This window comes from Symphalangus syndactylus, chromosome 4, assembly GCF_028878055.3.
Source record: "Symphalangus syndactylus isolate Jambi chromosome 4, NHGRI_mSymSyn1-v2.1_pri, whole genome shotgun sequence".
Classification (NCBI taxonomy): Eukaryota; Metazoa; Chordata; class Mammalia; order Primates; family Hylobatidae; genus Symphalangus; species Symphalangus syndactylus.
This window is the reverse complement of record NC_072426.2, coordinates 113616104-113640867: the sequence shown is the minus strand read 5'-3', so window position 1 is coordinate 113640867 and position 24764 is coordinate 113616104. Positions and strand designations below refer to the sequence as shown.

The window sequence follows — 24764 nt, the reverse complement described above, 5'->3', positions numbered from 1 at the left end:
AAGCCCTAAAGAAAAACAGTGATCACCCACAACCAAATAATAATAGCGGTGATATAAAAATAAAGATGAATAGGATTCTTTACTGTTTTATTGGTATTGTTTACCTTCTAAGGACCAATATGTCCGAAGTACTAAATATCGATTAATTATCTTTCTGCCTCGCTTGGATTAAGAAGGCAGTCTAATGAGGGCTTTGCCTCTTTTGATTTGTTTTCCTATCTTACACATTTACAAGAATGGGCATGAAAAACAACAACAAAAAATAGCAAACAAAAAGCAGAGTGGGTGAGGGGTAAAAAATTTTCCTTGGCTCCAGGCTGCCACAGAGGGGGCTGGGTTCTGTGTGAGTCCTCACCAGCCCTGTTGATAGAGCAGGTGGCACAGACCTGGGTTTGAAGCTGCACTACCTCAGGTATTAGGTCCATTCTGAACATGTAGTCAAATGATCCCACCCCAACCACCACCACTTTATTGACATAGAAGTTTTTTTCTTCCCCTCAAAGACTTGGTGAAAATTATTGACTTCACCTATCAGAGAGCCTCAGTTGAAAAGATAGCTTTGCATTATTTGTGGTAACAAAAGGGGGCATTGTTTATTTGCTGTATTTGGAACTGAGGTCCTGGTTAAAATTTTAAGGTAAATTTCAATTGACAAGTTCATTTTCAAGCTGAGCAGGCACATCAAAAAGCATGACAGTGCACAGTTTTCAAAATTTTAAAATGGTGATAGTCTTACTTGACTTAGATAAGACCCATATTATTTTCATGACCTCTTCGCTATATTAGCACTATCGTAACTTTCAGAGTGTGCTTAATTTATATACAGCTTATAGACTGCATAAATCTAGATGACCCCTGTTCTGAAGAGCTTGTCACAAAAAATTCATAACATGCGTTTGACAATAAACGTGTTATTACCGAGTACTGGAGACAACTACAACCCATCCAAAATGTTCCATCCATTCCTGGAATAGATTCAGGAAATGTCAACATATTAGTCCACTGCTAAATTTCCTTATACATGAATCTGGCTTCCCATTTCTTACCCTATTGATGGTAAATTACTGGCTCTGTATCAATTTTTTTGGCAAACTCGTATTACCAAGCTATTTCTACATCTTCCCTTTGATAACCTTTTCTTCGGCTTATCCTGTTCTGCCGCTAGCATGGGTAACAGGACAGACTGTCTTTCGGAACGCTTTCCATTGCCTAACACAGTGTGCCTTAAGTTTGTGGAAAACTTTTTGAAATTTAATTTTTTCTGTCCTTCATATGTATTTTTTTCTTTTAATTCTCAAGAAGCATTTTTTAAGGTCCAATACATATTTAATTCTGTTATGTTCTTTGGTTGTGGCACATTTTATTTAGTACTGGCAGCCAGTGGTCAGAAAAGTAGAAGCAGAGTTAGTTAAGCATTAATCATAATCTACAAAATGCTCTTCAAGCTGAGTTCCTTCCCAGGGAAAGCCAAGTTTTCAGGAAGATAGTATGCTTGATACTTTCTATCCTGTCTCCTTAGACTTATAAGGGCAAACTTCAGAATCTTTTTCAAGTTTTCTGCCACCTGATAGGAGAAAAATGGGCAGTCCTGGTACATAGTTTACTGACATCTCTGGAAGAAGAAGGATGAGAAGTTTAACATTAAAATAGAGTTATATAGAGTTATTTTCTGAATATCGCTGTGAGACTAATAGCCAACTGTTGTTAAAGAAGTTTTCCTGCCCATTTGGTTGAGATAGGAATATGAGGCATTTCTCTCTCTCACGCATGCACGTGCACACACACACACATATATTCATTCACTCACCCTGGTGTGTCATAGAAGGGATCCAGTGTAAGAACCTGTTTTACATGTTAGATAGTAATTCTTGGATATATTTGAAGTACTTGTGTGATTACTGTTCCCTGTTTGTTAAGTAACAGTCCTCTCTTATACTCTTGAGCTTAAAAAGGCTAAATTCTGTTGTCTTTTTCCACATTACCCATCTTGGAGAACTGTGAAATCAATCAATCAGACGTCAGACTCTTATAAAGAGGAACATATTTAAAACTCACTGTCAGGTTTTTCATAGTGTTTACCTTTTAAGTCTCCCAAATAGCTTTACATTTTTCACTCTATTCAAAGGCTGATTATTGAGTTTGCAGATCCTCTGGCTGCTTGCTTTGTTTTTCCTTCCCTCACCTGCTGCCAACCTTTTGGTCTTTTCAGTGATCTTTAACACTGTTATCAAAGAGTGGGAAGAAGCAGTAAGAAGAGAAAAAAATTAATTTTGGTGCTCCTGACTCTCAGAACTAATGAAACAATCAGATACAATACCATTTTGGATTTAGTATGGATTTGCCTTTATTCTTACTTAGCACAAATAATAAAGACTGAGTTTCTAATTTCATTCATTCATTCAGCAGCATTGGTACATTGTCCATAGTGTTTCATGGAAGTTAAAATACTAAATCACGCTCTTGCATACAAGACTTTGACAATATATATTCTCTGTAGATTTTCAGTATTATTCTAGCCAGATTCAAGGGGATAACAGAATTTTTTTTTTTTTTTTTTTTTGAGATGGAGTCTCACTCTGCCGTCAGGCTGGAGTGAAGTGGTGCAATCTCGGCTCACTGCAAGCTCTGCCTCCTGGGTTCAAGTGATTCCCCTGCCTCAGCCTTCCGAGTAGCTGGGACTACAGGCATGTACCACCACGCTCGGCTAATTTTTTGTATTTTAGTAGAGATGGGTTTTACCATGTTGGCCAGAATGGTGTCGATTTCCTGACCTTGTGATCTGTCCACCTCAGCCTCCCAAAGTGCTGGGATTACAGGTGTGAGCCACCGCGCCCGGCAGATTTTTAAAAATCAGTATAGTCATTGGTGCTAATGACAGCAGTTTCAGGCTTCAGGGTGTTATATCGCCTTTCCATGATTTTTAAGGAAAATATTGTAATATGCTTTACTTTCCTGTTGTTTCAAACCAATTTGACATTGGTATCTGCAAAATAAGTTAATTTGCAGTTGACTGCTCCAAAATTACAGGATTCCCCCACAAATTAAATTTTTATTACAAATACAGCCTGCTTTCCAGACAGATTCCAAAAATTCACTATTCAGTTTTGTGACTTGGAAATGTAGCTTCTGAAAAATCAGCTGTCACCAAGAACTGATTAATTTAGTTTAATTTTTTTTGTTGTTTAAATCTAAGGAAGTTTAAAGAACAAAAAAAAATAGGGTTAGATAAAATTACACAGAAAATGGAGTTGAGGGCCTGCTATATAATAAATACTTAAAGATCATGGGGTTCCATTCAGTGGATCAGAGACGGAGCACACTTTTTTTAAAGTCTACTTGGCAATTCCATCTGTTAAACAGTGGAGGGGATTTTGAGTTCTTTTCTCCATTTGGGACAGAAGCACAGCATTCAGCGTTGTCTGAGGGCCACATGCACACATGGATAGGAGCAGGAAGCTACTACTATGGCAAGCTGTGTATACTATTCTTGGAGAAATTTAATAAAAAAATCTCAAAAGGTGGCCGGGCACAGGGGCTCATACCTGTAATCCCAGCACTATGGGAGGCCGAGACCGGTAGATTAATTGAGGTCAGGAGTTTGAGACCAGCCTACCAACGTGGTGAAACTACTAAAATACAAAAATTAGCTGAGCATGGTGGTACACGCCTGTAATCCCAGCTACTTGAGAGGCTGAGGCAGGAGAATTGCTTGAACCTGGGAGGTGGAGGTTGCAGTGAGCCGAGATTGTGCCATTGCACTGCAGCCTGGGCAACAAGAGTAAAACTCCTTCTCAAAGAAAAAAAAAAGGCCAGGCGCAGTGGCTTACGCTTGTAATCCCAGCACTTTGGGAGGCCGAGCGGGCGGATCACGAGGTCAGGAGTTCGAAACCAGCCTGACCAACATGGTGAAACCCCATCTCTACTAAAAATACAAAAATTAGCCGGGCATGGTGGCGCATGTCTATGATCCCGGCTACTCGGGAGACTGAGGCAGGAGAATTGCTTGAACCAGGGTGGCGGAGTTTGCAGTGAGCTGAGATAGTGCCACTGCACTCCAGCCTGGTGACAGAGCGAGACCCCGTCTCAAAAAAACAAAACAAAAAAATCTTAAAAGGCTTGCAGTACTTCCTCTGACATAAAGAAAGTGATTCCTCAATAATAATTTAGGCACCTTTTAATTATATTGGACCTCCCATTGGTTGGAAATGACCTTTATGCTGAAGTAGAACCTTTTAAAATGCTAATAACTAACATTCATCCCCCCTTCACAATGGCTTAACAACTGTAGAAAACTTAAGTGAAATATTTAGTTTTTAACTACCAACTTCCAGAATTTTCCTAACTCCTTTTATTGCCATCCTGTTGAGTAGAATCTGGTTGTGTATCATTTCATGTTTATGGACCCTCCACCCCTCAACTGTTAACAGCGTTTACTTCCATGGGTAAAGGAGCTTATTAGGTTACACTGCTGTGTATCTCTCCTTCCCTTTCCCAACATCTTTCTCCACCTCCAGAGCACGTCTGGACAGGGGCTTCTATCTCTTCAAAGGAAAAGGCCGAAGTGCTCTAAGTCTATTTGTGTAGATTCAACCTGGGTTGCAGCTGTGACTCAAAAGGATTGCACAGCTGTGAAAGACATGCTCTGCTTGTGCCCTTTATTCTCACTCTGGTTGGTTATTTTTCTTTATTAGATGCTGAAAGTAGCTCAGTGATTGAGAGTGAATCTAAAAGGCTGGGTACCCAGTAAAAGCCTTGAACTAGTGGTAAGGTAGGAGAAGCAACAAGGGATGAGCATTTTGGAGGCATCACCTAGAATGGATATCAGAGGAGAGAGACGTGAGAGCAGGTGTGGGTAAACAGACTATATCCTGGTTCTTTGGGAATTTACAGAAGTAAAGCATGCTTTTAGTAACCTATTCTGAACTTGGAGAACTTACTGAAACTCGAATATATATTTTTAAGAGCTAATGGCTATATCGTTTGTACCTGGAAAGCAAATCATGTTCCTGAAATATTTCCATGCTCTCTTAAATTATTACTACTGCCATGTGAATGGATTTACTGTAGGATTCCTTTAATCTTTTTTTTGTTTGTTTTTTGGTTTTCCTTTTTTTTGGAGACAGGGTCTCGCTCTGTCACCCAGGCTGGAGTGCAGTGGCACGATCCACCTCCCAGGTTCGAGCAATTCCCCTTCCTCAGCCTTCCGAGTAGCTGGGACTACAGGTGCTCGTTACCACTCCCAGCTAATTTTTGGTTTTTTTTGGTAGAGATGGGTTTTTGCTGTGTTTCCCAGGCTGGTCTCAAACTCCTGAACTTAGGCAATCTGCCGGTCTCGGCCTTCCAAAGTGTTGGGATTACAGGCATGAGCCACTGAGCCCGGCCTTAGTTCATTGATTATTAACTGGTAGAGGTTTGGCCCTACCCCAGGAACATTTGGCAATGTAGGGAGACATTTTTGGTTGTCACAGCTGGAGGGCTGCTACAGGTGTCTAGAAGGCAGGGGTAGAAGTGGGTAGAAGGAAGGGATTCTACTAATATCCTACAACAGATTACACCCATAACAAAGAATTACCTGATCCAAAATATTGCTGCGGTGAGGGGCCCTGCTTTAAACAAGGAGCTCTCCTAGGGTTCTGAAAATATGAAAGAAGTTGGGTTTACACATGTGGCATTACTCTCAGCTTTTTAAAAACATCATTACTTGAAGAGCAGAGAGAGGCAGAGGTGCAGCGATGAGGTGAAGGATGCCTGGGAAGAAGTTAGAGGACTGCTGTGTTGCATGGCAGCGCCATCCTAGCTGGCCTTGTAGTATGATGTTCTGGCTGTTTACTTCAAGATTGTTACCTCTTCTTGCCTGTCAGAAAGGTGAATTCTTGTCTTTTTTTGAGACGGAGTCTTGCTCTGTCGCCCAGGCTACAGTGCAGTGGTATGATCTCAGCTCACTGCAACCTCCACCTCCTGGGTTGAAGCGATTCTCCTGCCTCAGCCTCCCGAGTAGCTGGGATTACAGGCGCCCACCGCCACGCCCGGCTAATTTTTGTATTTTTAGTAGAGACGGGGTTTCACCATGTTGGTCAGGCTGGTCTTGAACTCCTGACCTCATGATCCGCCCACTTCGGCCTTCCAAAGTGCTAGGATTACAGGCGTGAGCCACCGTGCCTGGCCAGTTGTCATTCTTTTTACCTCACAGAGTCATTGATCAACGAGTTAGTATATGTAAAAGTCCTGAACACCTTATGGTGCTGCACAAATGCTAGGCATATTTTAATGGGTGACTTTCATTTCACTTAGTTGTTGCCTTCTGCCCAAATGCAGACTTAAAGTTGAGTGATTTGAGGCTTATTTCACTCGTGCACAAGCCAACGTCTCCTGAACATGTACTGAGCAACTGCTGCACGTTGGGCACTGTTCTAGCCACTGGGGATGCAGTGGTGAACAGGACGTCCTTATTCTCACTGGACTACAGCAGGACATAGTTTCACATTTCAAATTAGTTTTGTGAAATGGTATTTGTTGTCTTATTAGACATGTAGATGGAAACACTTAAAAAAACGAACGTAGGAAAATCCTAAGGGCGTTAGATGCTTTGTATCTTCTTGCAAGCGTTGCTTTGTGTAACAAAATTCATTTCAAATAAAACTGTGCAGAGGAGAGGATTAGTTGGTGTGGTGGGGAATAAGATTAAGGTATGGTATAGTTGTTAAAAATGAGGCAGATCATTGTCTTTCTTTCCTCCCTTGTTTTTGGGACTAGGTGACACTTGTAGCATCATGATCATGGCTTGACACTGAACTTTTAGAGGAAACTAGACAAAGAGGAGAACATTTAGAAAGAAGCATGCAGGAAGGTGCAAAGTCTTGAAACGATGTCACAGGAAGAACAATTGGAAGACCTGGAGGTGTTTAGTCTGATTTAGGGGGTGATAGGATTGCTTTCTTAAAATATTTGAGGGACTGTCACTTGAAGAAGGGATTAGATGTGCTCTGTATGGCTTCAAGGGGATAAATTTAGGATCTTGTTGACAGTTATTAGGATCCAGGTTGTGGTTTAATAGATATATTTAAAAAGCCAATCTTATGAAAATTTAAGCTGTTCAAAGATGAAATAGGCTGCTTTGCTGAGTAGAACTGTCCCAGCAAAAGTTGTTCATTTGGCTGGAACATTGGAGAGAGACAGGGACTTTGTCTATTCATTATTATATTTCTATGACTTGAAAGGACCTACCTGTACATAGGAGGAACTCTAAATATTTGTTGAATAAATTACTAAATGAAAGTAAATAGGTTAAGAAGTGACTGAATTCCTCCCCTCAATGTTATTTCCTTTCTCAGAAGTAACTACAGTCTGGAATCTCTTTCTCCAGACCCTCTTCTGTTCATTTACATATATATTATATGTTGTACATATTGTACATAATCACATATTCATTTTTTCTACATAAATGGAATCATATTATGTATACTTGTCTGAAATACACTTTTCTCTTTCATATATTTTAGAGAGCCATCCAAGTTGGTACATATAGATCCTCAACTTATCCTTTTTAACGGCTATATAGCATTCCGTATTGTGACCATTTCATAATTTATTGAATGATTCTCTATTGATTGATACTTTGGTGGTTTCTTATTTTTTGCTAATTAAATGTTTCTGTAATGAACATCCTTATCCATATATCCTTGTACATATGTGAGCATTTCTGTAGCACAGATTTAGGGTTCTTTCTATAGATATGTATAAAGAGAAAAAAGTTGGCGGAAAAATCTCTTAATCTAATATGGTTTAATATAGCACCTGAATCTTATTACAGCCCATTTTAGGGCAAATGATAATTATGTCTCCTTAACAATATGGCTTAAAAAAGTATCAACTCTAGTAACTAGTGTTGGTCTTTGCACAGAACATTACTAGTTTTTAAAGGCTGTGTATTTGGCAATTAACACATCTTACAGGAGTGACGTTCCTTTTTCTCAGCTGGCCCTTAAAGAGGTTTTACTGAAGGAGGAACCTGCTCAACCAGGTCCTGTTCATTCTATGAAAGTGGGAAATTCACTTCCTTGAACAATTTTGTGGTTCTTTTTACCTTTCCTGAGCTTTGTGTTTCACAGGCATGATTATATGGCTTTATTTGCGAACTGTATTTCAGTGAGTGATACAGAACCTGGGGTGTTCGTGGGTGCAGATTGGAGTGGTCATAAAAATCTCAGGTCTGTGAGTTGCCACTTCCTACAGGTTAAATTACCCTGACTAATCCAGTCATCTGTGTAACACGGTAATAACAACCTGCTGACCTGGCCAACTGTAGAAAATGCATCAAAATGGACTTGCTTCGACAGGCACCTTATAGCATTTGTTGAGACAGTGAGAAGTCCTATCAGTTTTCATTACACACAGGTGCTGCAGTGGTCTGAAGACTGCCCTTCATCAGAGTTCTTAGTTATTTTGCTTTCCCTTTGGCATAGCAGCTCCCTTACGCTAAGATAATAATAATAATTATCGTCTACATTTTTATAGTAGCTGGGGCAACCTGGCTCCAGAATCTGTGCTCTTGGCTACTACATTTTTCTGCCTTCACCTGACTGCAGTGTTTCTTCTTGAAAAGGTTGTCCGAGCAACTGCATTTTCTAAATAGCCGTGTTTTCCCAAAGGGCAGTTCTCATCTATTTGACTTTCCTTTATTGGTCTGAACAGGAGCCACAATTCAGGGACATGGTAGTGCTGGTTCTTGCCAGGCCCCACTGTTCTATGATGAGGTCCCCAACTTTGCTGTCTCCTGGCCTCACATACCCCTGGCCTTGAGTGTTTCTCCTCTCCCCATCTCCTTTCCCACCACGTCATGTTCCACCTTTGTGACAGTGAGAATAGGACCTGGAACCTTGTACGAGGTGCATGTGGCAATGATTTGACCCAGAGAGAAAAACCAAAGGTGGGAATGTACGTGATTCGGCGCCTAAACTTTATATGTCATTCTCTACCAAATGATTCCAGTAAACTAGTATTATGCTTCAATTTATGATCTAGATTTGGTTTAGCCATTTTTTTTGCCATTTAGCTGGGCCCATAGCATCTTACTGCTTCCTTCTTTATTCTGAACCTTTGGCTAGCTAAGTTAATGCAGCTATGTGCTCACTGTAAGCTTTAGGGAAGGGGGCTTCCTCATTCCATAGATAGCTAGGTGCCTTCTGTTTCAGTGGCTTAAATAGCAAAAGTTGGTTGTGTACATAAAATTAAAAACTTCTCTCTTAATCTTGCACCTAGGCCATCCAGTATGATAAATTAAGAGATTCTCTTTTTTTTTTTTTTTTTTGAGACGGAGTCTCGCCCTGTCGCCCAGGCTGGAGTGCAGTGGCGCGATCTTCACTCACTACAACCTCTGCCTCCGGGGTTCAAGCAATTCTCCTGCCTCAGCCTTCTGAGTAGCTGGGACTACAGGTGCGTGCCACCATGCCCGGCTAATTTTTTTGTATTTTTAGTAGAGACGGGGTTTCACCATACTGGCCAGGCTGGTCTTGAACTCCTGACCTCGTGATCCACCTGCCTTGACCCCCCAAAGTGCTGGGATTATAGGCATGAGCCACCGCACCCGGCCCCAAATAAAGAGATTCTTAAAGGTGCTGCTCTGGTCATGCAATAAAATTTCAACCTATAACTTTTCCTTAATTCTTTAGTTTAGCTACTCTACTGTCCCTCTGAGGAGTGCCATCTTATTTTTTGTGTGTTTGCTTCTAATATTTCATGGTTCTATTTCTTTTATTTCTAGCACTAGAATGTTTTCTTTCTAGGATGACTTTCACCTATACGCAAGGTAGACAACTGTCTTGCATTTTGCATGAAGTACACTTCTCTTTATATTGATTATAGATAAATGGTTATCTAAATGTTTTGACTACTAGTTATTTCATAGCTATCTAATTATAACAACTATTAGATAAAAACTATTTTCCAAAGACTATTGAGATTACAGCTGTTGCAATGAACATCTAATTTCTAATTCCTTTGGAAAACATTTTATTTTTATTTGAAAGAGTCCGGAGATAATTTATAAGAAGTAATAAACGACTAAAATCAAATCTTAACCTTACTATGGATTTTGTTGTTGTTGTTGTTAAGAGACAGGGTCTCCCTTTGTTGCCCAGGCTGGTCTCAAACCCCTGTTTTAAACTATCCTCCTGCCTTAGACTCCCAAAGTGCTAGGTTGATAGGCATGAGCCACTGTGCCCAGCTGGATTTTTGTTTTTAGTGTAACTCAAAAAGTGAGTGTTTCAGACCGTTTCTTTAAAGAAAAATGTGGCAAAGTTTCAAGACTATTCCAGCCTGGGCAACAGAGTGAGACTCTGTCTCAAAAGAAAAAAAAAAAAAAGACAACAGGGGCTTGCTCTGTCACCCAGGCTAGAGTGCAGTGGCACCATCTTAGCTCACTGCAGCCTCCAACTCCTGGGCTCAAGGGATTCTCCTTCTTCAGCCTCCTGAGTAGCTGGGACTACAGGTGCGCGCCACCATGCCCGGCTAATTTTTAAAATTTTTTGTAGAGATGGTTTCTCACTGTGTTGCCCAGGCTGGTCTCAAACTCCTGATCTCAAGCGATCCTCCTGCCTTGGCCTCTCAAAGTGTTGGAATTACAGGCATGAGCCACTGTGCCTGGCCTAAAGGCTAATTTTGACAGAATAGCCAAATAGCCATATGAATTTATAAATAGGAGTATCTTGTTAACATATACGCAAAGAAATTTGACATATGTCAGAATTCAACAAAATTTTCTGGATACTAAGTCAAAGAAGATATGAAATTTTAATTCTTTATTCTTGAGTTTGGGCTTCAAGATGCCTAAGTGATAATACTGCCAGAGTTCCCGGCTGGGGCAAAGCATAACGTTCCCTTCCTATGCTGCCATCTTCTGTTCCTGGCTCCTTTTGTCCCCAGTTCTAATCCACTGTGGGATTTCAGTCCATCCTTTCCCCTCTCTCACTAGGGAGAGTGTGTGGCAATAGCAGTGGACTCCTTTGCCAAGCATGCAGGTGGCGTTTGTCTTTAATCACTTAAGGTATTTCCTCATGGTGGTGTGTGCAGATCAGCACCTCGTGGGTTGTAACATTCTCTTACTATTCCCATCCTGCAGTAGCCCTCTGCCCGGAGATTCTCTGATGTTTGGTAAACAGAGGTGGTTTATATAAAGAAGCAACTTTCTCAGTTTAGAAGTTGTTATAGCTAAATGGTTGAAAATGTATTTTGCAGTTTAACTAGGAATTCTTAAATGGTTTGCAGCTGCTATTGGATTTTTTCACGTTCATTTTCTTCAATGAAGCATGGAGACAATGATTTTAGATTTGGATTTCATGCTGCTTAATTCTTAGAACCTATTGAAGGAATATTTGAAAAAGTTGTTCGTGAAAATCGTAAATAACCACACTCAGAAATACTTCTGGCAAGTTGTATTTGTTAGAGTGGAATATGTCTGGAGCCCACAGTGAACTAGCAACATGAAATGGTGACTTGGTGGGTGACGAAATGTGACAATCAGGGATGTCTGGCATTCAGGCTATTGAAATTTAAATGGGGTATTGTTTTTTTAGTGTTGGCTCCTGTTCTTAGATTTAAAGGATTTAATATGAATCATTCAGGGGCTTTTTATTAACTTTCAGTTTGTGGTTGAGATTGGAATTGGAAGGCTCAGAAAGATGTAACAGTAGTTTCAAGTAAAGGAGCTTAATGATAGTGTGTGCCTGTGAGAATCATGCCTTCGTGCCCTCCACGGAGGCACAGGTTGTTTGTGTTACTGGTTTGGTAGGGTTCGTGTTTATCTGTGGTCTGGAATGTCAAAGGATTGCAAACTAGAGAACTTTGCTTTCCTCTTTATTCTGAAGTAATGGTGTAGGAGTTTCTGGTATTGACTTCTGGGGGTGGGGACCACCATATATGGAAGAAGAAAGGAGGATTGGCTGGCTTTGATATTCTCATCCACTTTTTCTAATGCCATTTTCATTACTCTATGAACAAAGATAGTGCGTACTTTGAATATTTATGTCTATCTTTTCCTTCAAAGTGCAATGCACACTTGTTTTCTTCAACTTTTTGTAATATATGTGTTTATGATACACTGAAGAGCAATAAATTTGAGGAGCGAGATAATTAGCTTTGACAGACTTACAGAAATGAGACTGTAGGAGGAAGAAGCAAGAGGATTGCTTAGAAAAATATTTGATTACTGGGCTTGAGGAAAATTATCTAGAAAGAAAATTTTCAACGTTAAAACCCACAACCATATGGGTGGCACAGGTTGTAGGAAGAAGTGACTACTTTTGTGACTTTTTGAAAAAATTTAAACTTTGTTTATAGTTTAAAAAATCTTTAGGCCGGGCGCGGTGGCTCACGCCTGTAATCCCAGCATTTTGGGAGGCCGAGGCGGGCGGATCACGAGGTCAGGAGATCGAGACCATTTTGGCTAACACGGTGAAACCCCGTCTCTACTAAAAATACAAAAATTTAGCCGGGCGTGGTGGCGGGCGCCTGTAGTCCCAGCTACTCAGGAGGCTGAGGCAGGAGAATGGCATGAACCCGGGAGGCGGAGCTTGCAGTGAGGGGGATCGCTCCACTGCAGTCCGGCCTGGGCGAAAGAGCGAGACTGCATCTCAAAAAAAAAAACAACAAAAAACTCCCTTTAAAATTTTCAAAATAGAATTTTTAAATGGAGAAATTCAAAATACTGAATAATAAAATGGGAGGAAGAAAAAGCAACCCAGCCACTGGTGCTAAATTTCCTAAGGTTATTCACATAGCCCTTTAACCTCTTTCTTAGCATCATTGTTTATCATTTTTTGAGGAATCTTTGTTTAATAGCTAGCTTACCTTAAGAAATAGTTTTCCTTTCCCTTTGGTGGCTCATACATTTGGGGAAGTGACCTTCAAGAAACGTGACTCATTTTGCACCAACTTGACTTAGTCATCCATCCAGCCTCTCCCAATTTGGGGATGCTTTGCAAAGGGAATGATTAAACACTGCCCATGTCTATAAAGAGGGACATTAACCATGGGTTAGGTTAAATTATTCCTACTGTTATACATTATTTTGTGTTTTCTGGACTAATAAGAAAACTTGACAAAGTGTAAGAGATTGATTATGGCACAAAGTGGGGAGAGTTAAGATTCATGTCATCTGAGATAAACAAGGCTCCAGTATCGCCATTATTTCTGCAGCCCTTTCTCCCTGGGTTAAATTATGCCCTCATCCACAATGGAGGTCACGATAATATGTGGGGGGGAAAGGGATGTATCTAGAACATTCTGGGATATACTGGGCTTATTGCTTATGAGAGGCAAGAGGAGGCTTTTTAGGGGAATTTTCACTGAAAAATAAAATGTGCAGACACTTCACAGTCAAGGCTATGGGATCAATTACATTTGGCTCCTGCCACCTCTCAGCAGCAGGGTCTCTACACATGAACTAGGGAATTGCTTGAAGGAAGCCCCTCCCAGGAATGAGTGGGGAGAGTGGAAAGGTTTGGATTTCCCTATAAATTGAACCCAGTGTCACCAGACATCAGTGTGAGGGGCTCTGTTATAACGTCCAGCTTTTCTTCTGTCCACACCCAGGAGTTGCTCCTCTTCCTGCCACCCCATTCTTAGGTCTTTTGTTCCATGAATAAATATTATGTGGTTTGGTGCTCATTACTCTTTGATATGAAAAAAAGGCAATTCATTAGGTTGAAGGAGAAGGGGGAGGGAGATACCATTTTTCACCGGTGCATCAAGCGTGGTTACACTGATTTGAATTCCCAGAAAAGTAATAAAACAGTGAAAATAATGATAAAACAGCTCCTGGGCTGACAGCTGTGCAGCACATGGGGACACTGAAGACAGGCCCCACTGTTGCAGCAGGACAATATTGTGGAGCATATGGTGCCATGGCAAGCCAGTTGTTGAACTCCGCGGCTGGCTTTTGTTTGGGGAACTCTCTCAGCATTGGGTGTATGGTGGCTCTTCAGAGACTTCTAGTCTCATTGGCAAGAGGGCTCTTGGCCCCATGCCAGCCTTGCTGTACGGTGGCTGACCCAGGCCATGTGGAAAAGCTCATGCTTGGAAAACATTCACTCCTCCTTACTTTGGTCACTAATCAAATCATTTGTTCAACAAATATAAATTGGAATCTTTTTTCACAGCAGCCCAGTGGCTACATTACAGAGGGACAGTTTCCTCCAAGGATGCCAATTAATTATTAGATGCGTTAATTCATTGGTGCTCAGTACTTCTTGTAGGAGTGAAAGTTGTTTTGTTTTTAATGCTTTTCAGAGCACTTTGCACATGACGTCTTTATTCTTAAGGCTTAAATAGCTAAAATCAGCAAGTGTCTAGAGCCAGGGTTGCTGCTAGAAAGGAGATAGAGTATCCGTCTATGTGGTTTTTACAAGACAGTGTTAAAATAGGCCTTTTGCTGAGCATGGGTCTATTTTTTAAATGTGTGAAGCCGGCATGTGTATGTGCATAAAAAGGCTAATTAACTCCACTTTCCTCCAGAGGGGTCTCCTTGGCTGCCCTGTGAGTGTGCTCCACTGTGGCCAGAGTTGCACCATCCTCCTGAGCCCTTTATGACTTCAACACCTCTGTAGTTATGGACACCCATTCTGGTTTCTTTTCTTTTGATTCCAAAGTGCAAAGGATGATCCAGCAGGGCTACTCGGTCCTGGGAGAGGTTCCTTCAAACGCAGCAGAAGGCGAGGCTCAGAGAGAATCACACTCCATGAGGAGGGGCTGTAGCCCGTGCCATTGTGATTCGTGCCTGAGAATATTTTTATTGCAAGAGCTAAAAGGAGAAAACGGGTGATATTCACACTCTGATCGAAGAGCACCAAATGTCACCATATTCTTGGTCTCTATGGGACCTTTTTTTTGCAGAACACCCATGAAGGTTGATGGGGTTATGGTGCTGGGACAAGCGAATTTCTTTTTCTCATGAACAAATGTCATTAAAAGGCCAAAATCTACTGGAAAAAAATACACATGTATGTATATGTATATTTATTTCTGTGGTGTTTTTCTAATCACTCATCGGAGTTTATATTTTAACACTGGGCTCTGCAAGGGGAACTGATATTTTTTCAGGCTTTAGTTTTTACATTTTTAATCACTGGTCTTGAAAAAATGTTTTTAAGTGGAGAATAGATCTATTTACAAATCTGCTGTAAGTGGATATGCACTTGCTGTAGCATTCAGGGTTGGGGAACATCTATGCCTGTGCCCTGGAGGTGATTCAGAGCATCTGGAGAAATGATTGGGGTTCCGTTTTCTTCTTGACTTGCCTCTCTTGACTTGGTTGTACAAGTTCCTTGAGTGTGGGACCATCCTTTCAACCTTTCCTTTCCTTAATGTGCTTATATGAGTCAAAGTTAGGGGAAGTATTTCTGGTTTTACTTTCCCCGTACTTCCTAAGTAGGGGACCAATCTACATATTCTCCGTTTAAGAAATGGAAGCAAGAAGATAATGAGCCACAAAAGGCCTACAGTTGACTCTTCTTGCCCTGAGCACTGTGGAGCCAGTCATAGATAGCCAGTCCTGGAGGTTTTAATACAACTGTCACAACCTCCCTGGAGGGAGAAATGGGAGAGATGGCAGAAGGGATGAGTGTGGAATAAGAAAGTTGGAGAAAGAGGAAAATGGTGAGGGTAAAAATGATCAGACATTTTGGGGTGTTAAGAATGGGTAAAAAATCAAATAGATGAAGTATCCTTGTTTCTGTTTAATTAAATTTGTAAATATCCATATACATATAGCCATTTTATGTTTACAGAATGAGACAGACGTTCTGATTATACAGCATGTTTATAGGATGAATGGAGCGACAGTGAGACCTAGCTCACTTACTCGGTCACCAAATAAGTAGGTGGCAAAGTAAAAGAAGAAACAGGTTTTTGACTATTCTACCTTTGTTACAGGTTTTCCATTTGGATGAAGAAATAGGAATCTGAAAATGTAGCTATGTTGTTTTACAGACTATTAGGAAATATAATCTTGGACGGTTATGGGCACAGTTCAATTAAAAAAAAAACTTGCCCCTCCATGTGATTTGTATTATAATTATTTAATCCCTGAAGGACTCTTATAATTGAATTTTAGGGTGCTTCATTTACATTCTAGCTGGTGAGAGTTGCAATACTATCACTTTGTGGTCCTCTAATTGCCATCCCAAACATTCAAAAAATGCCCTGTGATTCAATTATAAGTATCTTTTGGGGACTGTGTAATTATATACTATGTAGTTATCATTATAAAGCACCAGGGGACATTAAGCCAATCAGATAGCTTTAGTGGCTGGATGTTCATAACCCTGTAATTGATACCACAAGGTGCTTTGGGTAATGGTACAAATTTTATAAGGCAGGACCACTGTAGTTTTAGGTTCAGGAAAGAGTTACATACTAATTTTTAAGTTACACAAATAGGACTTTTAAAGTAAACTCTCTTTTTTTCTTTTTCTTGGCTTTTATTTTAACCTACTCAAACACTGTAAATAAATATTTACCGTGTATATGGCATGTAACAGCACATAGTGGCTCCTTTTGATAGAAATCCATCTCTGGGCCGGGCGCGGTGGCTCACGCTTGTGGTCCCAGCACTTTGGGAGGCCGAGGCGGGCGGATCACGAGGTCAGGAGATCGAGACCACGGTGAAACCCCGTCTCTACTAAAAATACAAAAAATTAGCCGGGCGTGGTGGCGGGCGCCTGTGGTCCCACCTACTCGGAAAGGCTGAGGCGCGAGAATGGCGTGAACCCGGGAGGCGGAGCTTGCAGTGAGCCGAGATTGCGCCACTGCACTCCAGCCTGGGCGACAGAGCGAGGCTCCGTCTCAAAAAAAAAAAAAAAAAAAAAAAAATCCATCTCTGTTCTCCCCTCCTTTTAAAATAAATACAAGTATCAAAATAATCTTCAACATATTTTTGATAGTACTTATAGTGAGCACTCACATTTTGTAATAAACTCTTATCAACACAATAATATTAAAGAGTGGACTGACCAATTTGTTCAGAATAAATGAAATAGGAAGTTTCAAGATGTAGACCAAAAACCTCTACAGCTCTCATTGAAAGGAAAGGGGAGGGTACAGCTGCATATGTAAAGCTATGTCTTTGTGAAACTAAAATTAAAGCAAGAACAATATAAGAAAATATGCTGCATATAGGGAATAATTACTGGATATGTGTACCTAGTAATCTTTGAATTACAGAACAGTGAACAAATGTTTTCAGGGATGTTCGTGCAAAGTAAGAAGTCTTCAGCCTGCTCCTCCCAGGGCACCACGAAGGCATTTGCTTGCAGACGTTGCCTTCTTTGGAGCTCTTTTAAAGTGGTCGCCAACTGTCAACAGCAATTGCTTCTGAGTAGTGTTCAAACAGCCCTGACATGGGTCCCTTGGTATATCATTATCTAGTCTCATATTTAACCTTTTTCTAATAGCCTCCCCAAAGTCCAGAGTTTCCAGTTAGTGCTAGAGGAAGTTAGAAAAGGTGTTTTTTTCCTTGTCTTGACTGCACAGCTGTGAGAAGCACAGGTATCTGAGAGTGATCTTTGTTTTTCCTTTCTTTGTCTATGAGGGACCAGTTATACGGGAATGGGAAAGTAAAGTGACTTGTTGAGATAGGCCAAGCTTTGCAACGAGTGTCAACACACTAATAAGAACTTCCCTTTTTCCAGTTTTTTACTGAGCTCCTTGTGGATTCACTCTGTTCTTACAAGAGAGAAGGGCAAGGGAGAACGAGCATTCGTGGACCGTGCCTCTCCTCCTTTTCTGTATTCTTCGACTTGCCATTGCAGGAGCATGTGTACCAGTAAGAGGTCCATACAAGCTGCCGAATGTGGGCCGGGCCTAAGGACAGTGATTGCATGGGTGTAGGCTTCACCCACGCACCTCTGTGTGGTGAACAAGACCTGTTTATCCAATTGCCGCACATACACACTCATGACCGCAGTGCCTTTAAATGGATGTTACTTTATTAGGAGAAGCATATGGAAATGATGACATCTCTGATGTCTCAAATAGAGATTGAAGACAGCAATCCTGAATGTATGTGGGTGGGGAACACCCTGGTGTCTCATTTTGAGTGGAAGCCAGGGTCAGATGACCCAAAGAGCCTTCTCCTTCACCCTTCACAGCCCCTGGCTTGGTGCTGGGACAGCAGTAGGCTGATTGCTGATGTTTGGGCACCGCTGCCAACATCACATACCACTGCTGCCCCTGAACTTGGACATGGAGATGGCAGAGGTGGATGAGATGGGCCATGGAGGGGAGAGCTAGATGGAAGAGGGAGGGAAAAAAAATGAAATAGTAAGAGCAAGGAATGGTAGGTGACATTGGATGTTGACTATTACCCAGAATTAGTTTTTGAAATGGTGAGAGGGAAAGTTTCTCCACTTTTCTTAGAGATAGCTTGTAGAAATTCCATTCTACTTTTCCTTCCTGGCTTGTTACCTTCTAAAGCATCTTTGTGGTTCCGCACAAATTCCAAGGTACCTTCTGCCTCTGTACTAAGTTCTACAGCAGAAGTAGTATGGAGGTCTGCAGGAGAAGTGAGCCCACCTCTTGTGCGGAGCTCTTCCCTCTACTCCCTTACCACTGCTACAATGAACTTTGTGACCTTGAGCAAGTCACTTCATCTTTTAGGACCACACAACTCAAGGTTTGATTCAGTTGACTTTTAAGGGCACATTACAGTGGAAGGAAACAGATTTCAAATTTTTAGTAACTTTGCATGGCCATATTGGTACTACCTTAAATCCTAGGAGTATCTGCATCCTTCTTCCTGGCTACCTAGAGGCCTCCACCACTACAGAAACAAAAGACGGCTTGACCTTCACTGAAATGATTGGAGGGTTTTGGCCAGCAGATAATAGTTTATTAATTGAATGTGTATGTGCATGCGCCCTGCTTGGAAGTAAGGTGAGTAGAATTAGGGTTAATCAGCAAGATGTGAAGGGATTTTTCCTAATTCCGCTGGTCCTCTCTGTTTAGAACCTGGGTCTTCCCTTTCCCCATGCTCTCCTAGCACCTTATACATGACGTGGCGGTTGTCCTGTGTTGCTTACGGGTGAGTGGCCAGTGCTGGGTGGTGAGCAACTTGAAAGCAAGGTTTGGATCTGACTCATAGGAGGAACTCGATAAATGTTTCTTGAATGAACCTGCATAATATTGACTATTTCATCATATCCTTATTAATTACAGCATTAGTCCTGAATTTCAGGGCTAGCATCTTGTAATATGGCTTGTAAGCTAGGCTGTAAGCTTTTCTTCTGGTTAGTTGGGGCCACTTTTCTTGTCTTTCAGTTACACTTATCCATCTGCTACCCAATGGTGAAACCAAGGCATACTTTTAAAAATGCAATTTCTAAATGATTTTTAAGTCAAACCCTTCTTTCAGCAAGGCCAAATAATACCCGAAAGATTTTAATCAGTTTTTAAAAATTATTTTATAAACTGCAGTTTTCAGGCCTTTGTAGCAGATAGGTGACCCTCAGAACAATTTTTTAGACTCTCAATTTCTTCCTAGGAGACTATCTCATACAACATAATATTGTACCACTTTTAGTTGAACTTCTTTTAGAAATATGCATTTGGGCAGATAAAATTATGGGGGTGAGAAAATGGGCCAACCTATAGGACTCACGATATGTGCAAACAATATTCTGTAAACATAGACATTGTTCCTTCAATTCTAAGGGTTCATGTCTGTTTTTGGCCTGAGGATTACATAGTGATTCTGCTGAGATGCACGGATAAACTGTTTGCCCCATGCCACAATTAAAAAACAAAAAGAGTACCTATTTGGTTTAAGTTTGGAAACAGAAGGTTTTTTCCCAAGTTAACTTTCTTATCCGGTGATTATGTCTGTGCCTCTGCTAACACCTAGATTTATTATTGGTGCCTTTTCCACCATTGCAGATTCATTAAAATAGTAACAAATATTAAGTTGTTTTGTTTTGATTCTTTTTTTTTTTTTTTGAGATGGAGTTTCACTCAGGTCGCCCAGGCTGGAGTGCAGTGGCGCAATCTTGGTTCACTGAAACCTCTGCCTCCTGGGTTCAAGTGAGTCTCCTGCCTTAGCCTCCTGAATAGCTGGGACTACAGGTGCACGCCACCATGCCAGGCTAATTTTTGTATTTTTAGTAGAGACGGGGTTTCACCATGTTGGCCAGGCTGGTCTTGATTTCATGACCTCGTGATCCACCCGCCTTGGCCTTCCAAGGTGCTGGGATTACAGGCTTGAGCCACCGTGCCCGGCCGTTTTGTTTTGATTCTTAATCACCAGTTAGACTTGGGGTCTTTTCGTTGCTGTATGGATTGCTCATCAGCCTGAAAACTTCTGTTCTTCCTTTCGTTTCTACACGTTTGGTCTCTCTGGCAGACTAAGACTCAGCCTGTCTTTTCAGAGAACCAGGGGAAATTATCAAGCAGGCAAAATCTACCTGCTCTTCTGCTTTACTCTTTAAAACTATGTGCTGCAGCTGAAATCAGTTTTGATTTAGTTTGATCAAAAATAACTGTCTCATTCAAAGAAGGTATGCGTAAGAATTGGGGGTAGGGGGGATTTAGAATCACCTTCTTTGTAGAATTTTGGTTTGACCTTCAAATGGGACAACTGGTGTTCTAAGTTATTCCTGCGTATAGCATCTATGTGGGGTCCCGAATTTGTCATGCCTAGAAGGGGGCTTCCGCGGTCCCATTGATGGAAAAAAGTGATAATACTAACAGCTCACATTTTCTGAGTGTGAGACACTTTTAAATGCTTTGCATGTTATCATCTCTTTCAGTTTTCACAACGACCTTCTGAGGCTCTTCTAATTATTGTTTCCATTTAAAAGATGAGGCTACTGAGTCCCCCGAGAGTTTTGATGATTTGTCACAGTTAATGAATGGTGGAACAGGGATTCAAACCTGGACATTATTGCTCCTGAGGCTGTGTGACTACGACTCTGATGACCTCTCGATGTTGGTCCTAGGAGGAGACCAATGGATTTAGGTCTTCGGAAGACTACCTGTGCTAGTGGAGCATGATGGAAGGGAAATCTTGAAGGTTCACACCTAGTTGTTACTTGTTCCATTTACTCCTTGCCTGGGTCTCTCCATTCTGCCCTGACCTTAAGGACAGGGAGATGCTTCTGGCTTGCCCGGGTGTTAGTTCTTTCCCTTGCCCTGCATATGGCCCACTAGCGATGGTTGTTGTGAAGATGTACTGTCTACTTTATCTATTTGTTCCCCTCCCATATGGCCACAGTCAAAATCTTCTCTGGGCTTGAGCACACATCTAGAGGACCACAGCAGCTGCCTTTGTGTGGGGATAGCCTGCATGGGTGCACCCTTTTTTTTCACACAGAGTGCCTTTCCAAGAGCTCCAAGTCCTTGGTGTTAGAAGGATACTCCTGCTGCATAGATCCCGTTGCCCACGGGGAGCTCTGAGCTGACATTCCCTAACAGAACCCAAGCAGTGGTCAGAGCTTGGCGTTCCTTAAAGGCAGGGGTGCTGCTGGGTCTGAAATAGTACTTTGGATATTGCAGGTGCTCCATACATGTCCATGGACTTAGTTGATTTTTAGCCCTGCATATTGTTCCTCGGCACATGGTTCTTCTCTGAGCTCCATACTGCCCTCATCTTCTCTCATCTGTGACTGTACCTAAACTCTTCTTGAACCTATGAGTATTTTTGGCTTCTGCACCTCCTGAGGTGTGATGAGTTCTCTGTTTTTATGAAGAAGAGATCTTACCTCGTATTGCTCTAAAGCACCTGTCTTAATTGAAGGTGGAAGGAGGAGTTTGGGGCAAACCAGAGAGGAATATGGACAAATGAGGGGCAAAAGAGAGCCAGGGCACAGCAGAAGGGGTCTCACCAGGGAGAAGAGGAGCTGCCTGTTCTGTCACTTAGGTCTCCATGATGTGCTGGGATGCTGTCTGTGAGGCACTGGATGAAGGCAATTTAGTGAAGTCACATTAAAGTGGCTCCAAGGTTTGATGTCACAATAGGTCACTTTGACCTTCTATTTATGATCAGCTCTTGATGTACACATAAAATTTTGGGAAGTAAGTAAAATATATATGGAGGTTTGCTTGTGTTCTGGTGGATAAGGTCCAGCAGGTTAAATCTCTGTGCTTTTAGTACAGCTACTTGATATCTGGGCCTCATTTCCCCACCTGTAAAGCAGGGGTAACAGTAGTTCCTTCCTCATAGTGTTGATGTGAGGACTGAAAGACACAGCTCTTGTAGAATTTTCAGTACAGTTCTGGATCCACAGTGAGACTTCTATAAATACCAGCTGTTATTATTAGCAAACCACCAAGATGCCCACTATTGTGTCTCATGATGGCAGGCTCAGTGGGAAGCCAACATGTTTTCTCCAAAAAAGTAGAGCATGACTCTGGGTTTGTGGTGCTTGTTAGATGGAAGAGTTGAGCTTTTGCTGGCTCTCTGTACTTCTCGTGTGGAAGGTGCTTTGCATGTTTAGGCCCCATTGCAGTGACTATCAATGTGAGTCCAAATTCCCTCCACACTTTCTATCTGTCACTCCTTTTGGACATACCATATACTGTCTCCCATCATTTATCACTGACTGGTCACATGGCACCTCTTAGGAGCCAGATGCTGGGCTGAACATTGAAGTGACAACCATCTGGGTTACTGCCTCTCCCCTGCAAGAACGTGAGGGCTCCATGGATGGAGGATGAAGGTACAAAACACAGCGCATGAGCAGGGAATCATGAGTGTTTTGGTGTTGTTGAAACAGAAAGCTCAGGACATAAAGTGGTGGGAGAAGAGGCTGGTGAGAGAGGCAAGGCATTAGGACGCAGAGGGCCTTATCTGCCACGCTCAGAAGCATAAGCCCTATGACATAGCAGAAGAGAAACCATCAAAGGATTAGAAATGAGGGTGTGATGTCATCATGACCATATGAAAGACAGGTTTGAGACCAAGACTGGATGGAGGGAGGTTGGTGAAGATGTTACAGAATACTCAGCAGAAGATGTTGAAGGGCTTCAAGTAGGTGAGTAGTGGGTAGAGATGGAGATAAGAGACCATTTTCAAAATATATTAATGAGTCCATTGAGTAGACAGGGGGGACTGAGAGAAATCAGGGATGACTTCCAGTTTTCTGGCTTGGAAAATGGTGTCACTAGCCAATTTAGGAAGAGTCTTAGGTTTTGGAGGGAAGATGTTTGGTTTTGGACATGCGACGTTTAATGGGTGTGTTTATGGTCCATTCTGAAGGGATGTCCGGTAGTCATTTGGATGTATAGGACTAGAGTTTAGCCAGAGGTCTGGGTTGCGGGTATAGACATTGCAGACGGCTGAAATTTCAGAGTGGATGAAATTGGCAAAGCACATATAGCAGGAAAAGAGAAGAACAATGGCAGGAACTTTGGGGAACACAAGATTCAGTGTATTTCTGAAGGAGGAGATCCTTCAAAGGAGATGAAAAAGGAACAGTCCAGTTGGCGAGGAGCACCAGGAGAGTGGTGTAGTGAACACTAAGGAGAATATAGTCAGCATAATCACATGCAGCAAGATAAGGGCCAGTCTCCTGGGATTTGGCAACTGGAAGCTCCTGGCTTTTTGTTAGAGGGTTTATAATAGGATGGTGTAAGTAGAGGCAGTGGATGAAAAGTATGGAAGAGGAGGGGCTGACTTGACTGAGGAAGAAACAGCATGTGTATGAGGGAAGAGACCCCACATTCAAGAGGGGCCCCTTCAAGTAGTTGGTAAACCTTTTGGGGGTTGGAATGCCTTGAATATGTGTGGCTTCCTTGTATTTTTTTTTTAACAATGCTTATTACAGTCCTTTATTATTGTTATTATTCTTTTAAAAGAGGGCCCATTAAATGAAATAATGGTATTGCCTCTTTAACACCTGTACCTTGGCCAGGCATGGTGGCTTACGCCTGTAATCCCAGCACTTTGGGAAGCCGAGGCGGGTGGATCACGAGGTCAGGAGTTCGAGACCAGCCTGACCAACATGGTGAAACTCTGTCTCTATTAAAAATACAAAAATTAGCTGGTGTGGTGGCACGTGCCTGTAATCCCAGCTACTCAGGAGGTTGAGGCAGGAGAATTGCTTGAATCCGGGAGGCGGAGGTTGCAGTGAGCCAAGATTGCACCACTGTACTCCAGCCTGGGCAACAGAGCAAGACTTTGTCTCAAAACAACACCAAAAAACACCTGTACCTTATGGCTGGGCACTGTGGCTTATGCCTGTAATTCCAGCACTTTGGGAGGCCAAGGCTGGAGGATCACTTGAGGTCAGGAGTTTGAGACCAGCCTGGGCTACATAGAGAGACCCTGTCTCTCTACAAAACAAAGAGACAAACAAAAAACCTGTACCTTCTCCTCTGCATAGGAGTGATGTGGTCAGTCAGTTTGCCTTGTGCATGAGTAAGTATATATGTGTCATATAATCTGGATTCTTGCAAAGGACAAATAAGAATAAAGTCATGTGATTACCAATACATTTTTAAACATCTTTGTTTTTTTTGAAATTACTTTTGTAAAGTTTTTAAATTAAAAGTCAGTTTTAAAGAAAATTAGAGACAATGTCTTGCTGTGTTTCCAGGCTGGCCTCAAACTCCTGGGCTCAAGCAATCCTCCTGCCTCAGCCTCCCAAGTAGCTGGAACTACAGGCATGTACCACTGCACCTGGCTCCAATAAATTACTTTTTGTGGTGAATTCTTCATTGTTTCATATTATACACATTTGAGTAGCTTTTATTTTGTTTAAAAATGTTCTTTAGTATGTATC

The 24764-nt window shown here is 41.7% G+C and overlaps 1 protein-coding gene and 2 long non-coding RNA genes across 5 annotated transcripts in view; 1 reads left to right on the top strand and 2 right to left on the bottom strand.

Annotated features, from left to right (window-relative positions):
* The window catches only part of MAML3 (mastermind like transcriptional coactivator 3), a 441377-nt gene that overhangs the window by 4462 nt on the left and 412151 nt on the right, over positions 1 to 24764 (top strand). The window contains exon 1 of one of the 3 annotated variants that reach the window (XM_063638210.1): positions 22133 to 23015. The exons of the other annotated variants lie outside the window; for them this stretch is intronic. The gene's annotated coding sequence lies outside the window, so the exon portion shown is untranslated. Of the gene's footprint in view, positions 1 to 22132; positions 23016 to 24764 lie in introns of those variants that run through there. 3 annotated transcript variants of the gene reach the window in all.
* Positions 1265 to 16601, bottom strand: LOC129481077 (uncharacterized). The gene is made up of 4 exons (XR_008657250.2): positions 16512 to 16601; positions 12844 to 13003; positions 5573 to 5633; positions 1265 to 2221 (listed from the first exon to the last, which is right to left on the bottom strand). It is a non-coding gene; the product is annotated as an uncharacterized lncRNA (long non-coding RNA).
* Positions 17957 to 22035, bottom strand: LOC129481076 (uncharacterized). Its single transcript, XR_008657249.2, has 2 exons — positions 21867 to 22035; positions 17957 to 18278 (listed from the first exon to the last, which is right to left on the bottom strand). It is a non-coding gene; the product is annotated as an uncharacterized lncRNA (long non-coding RNA).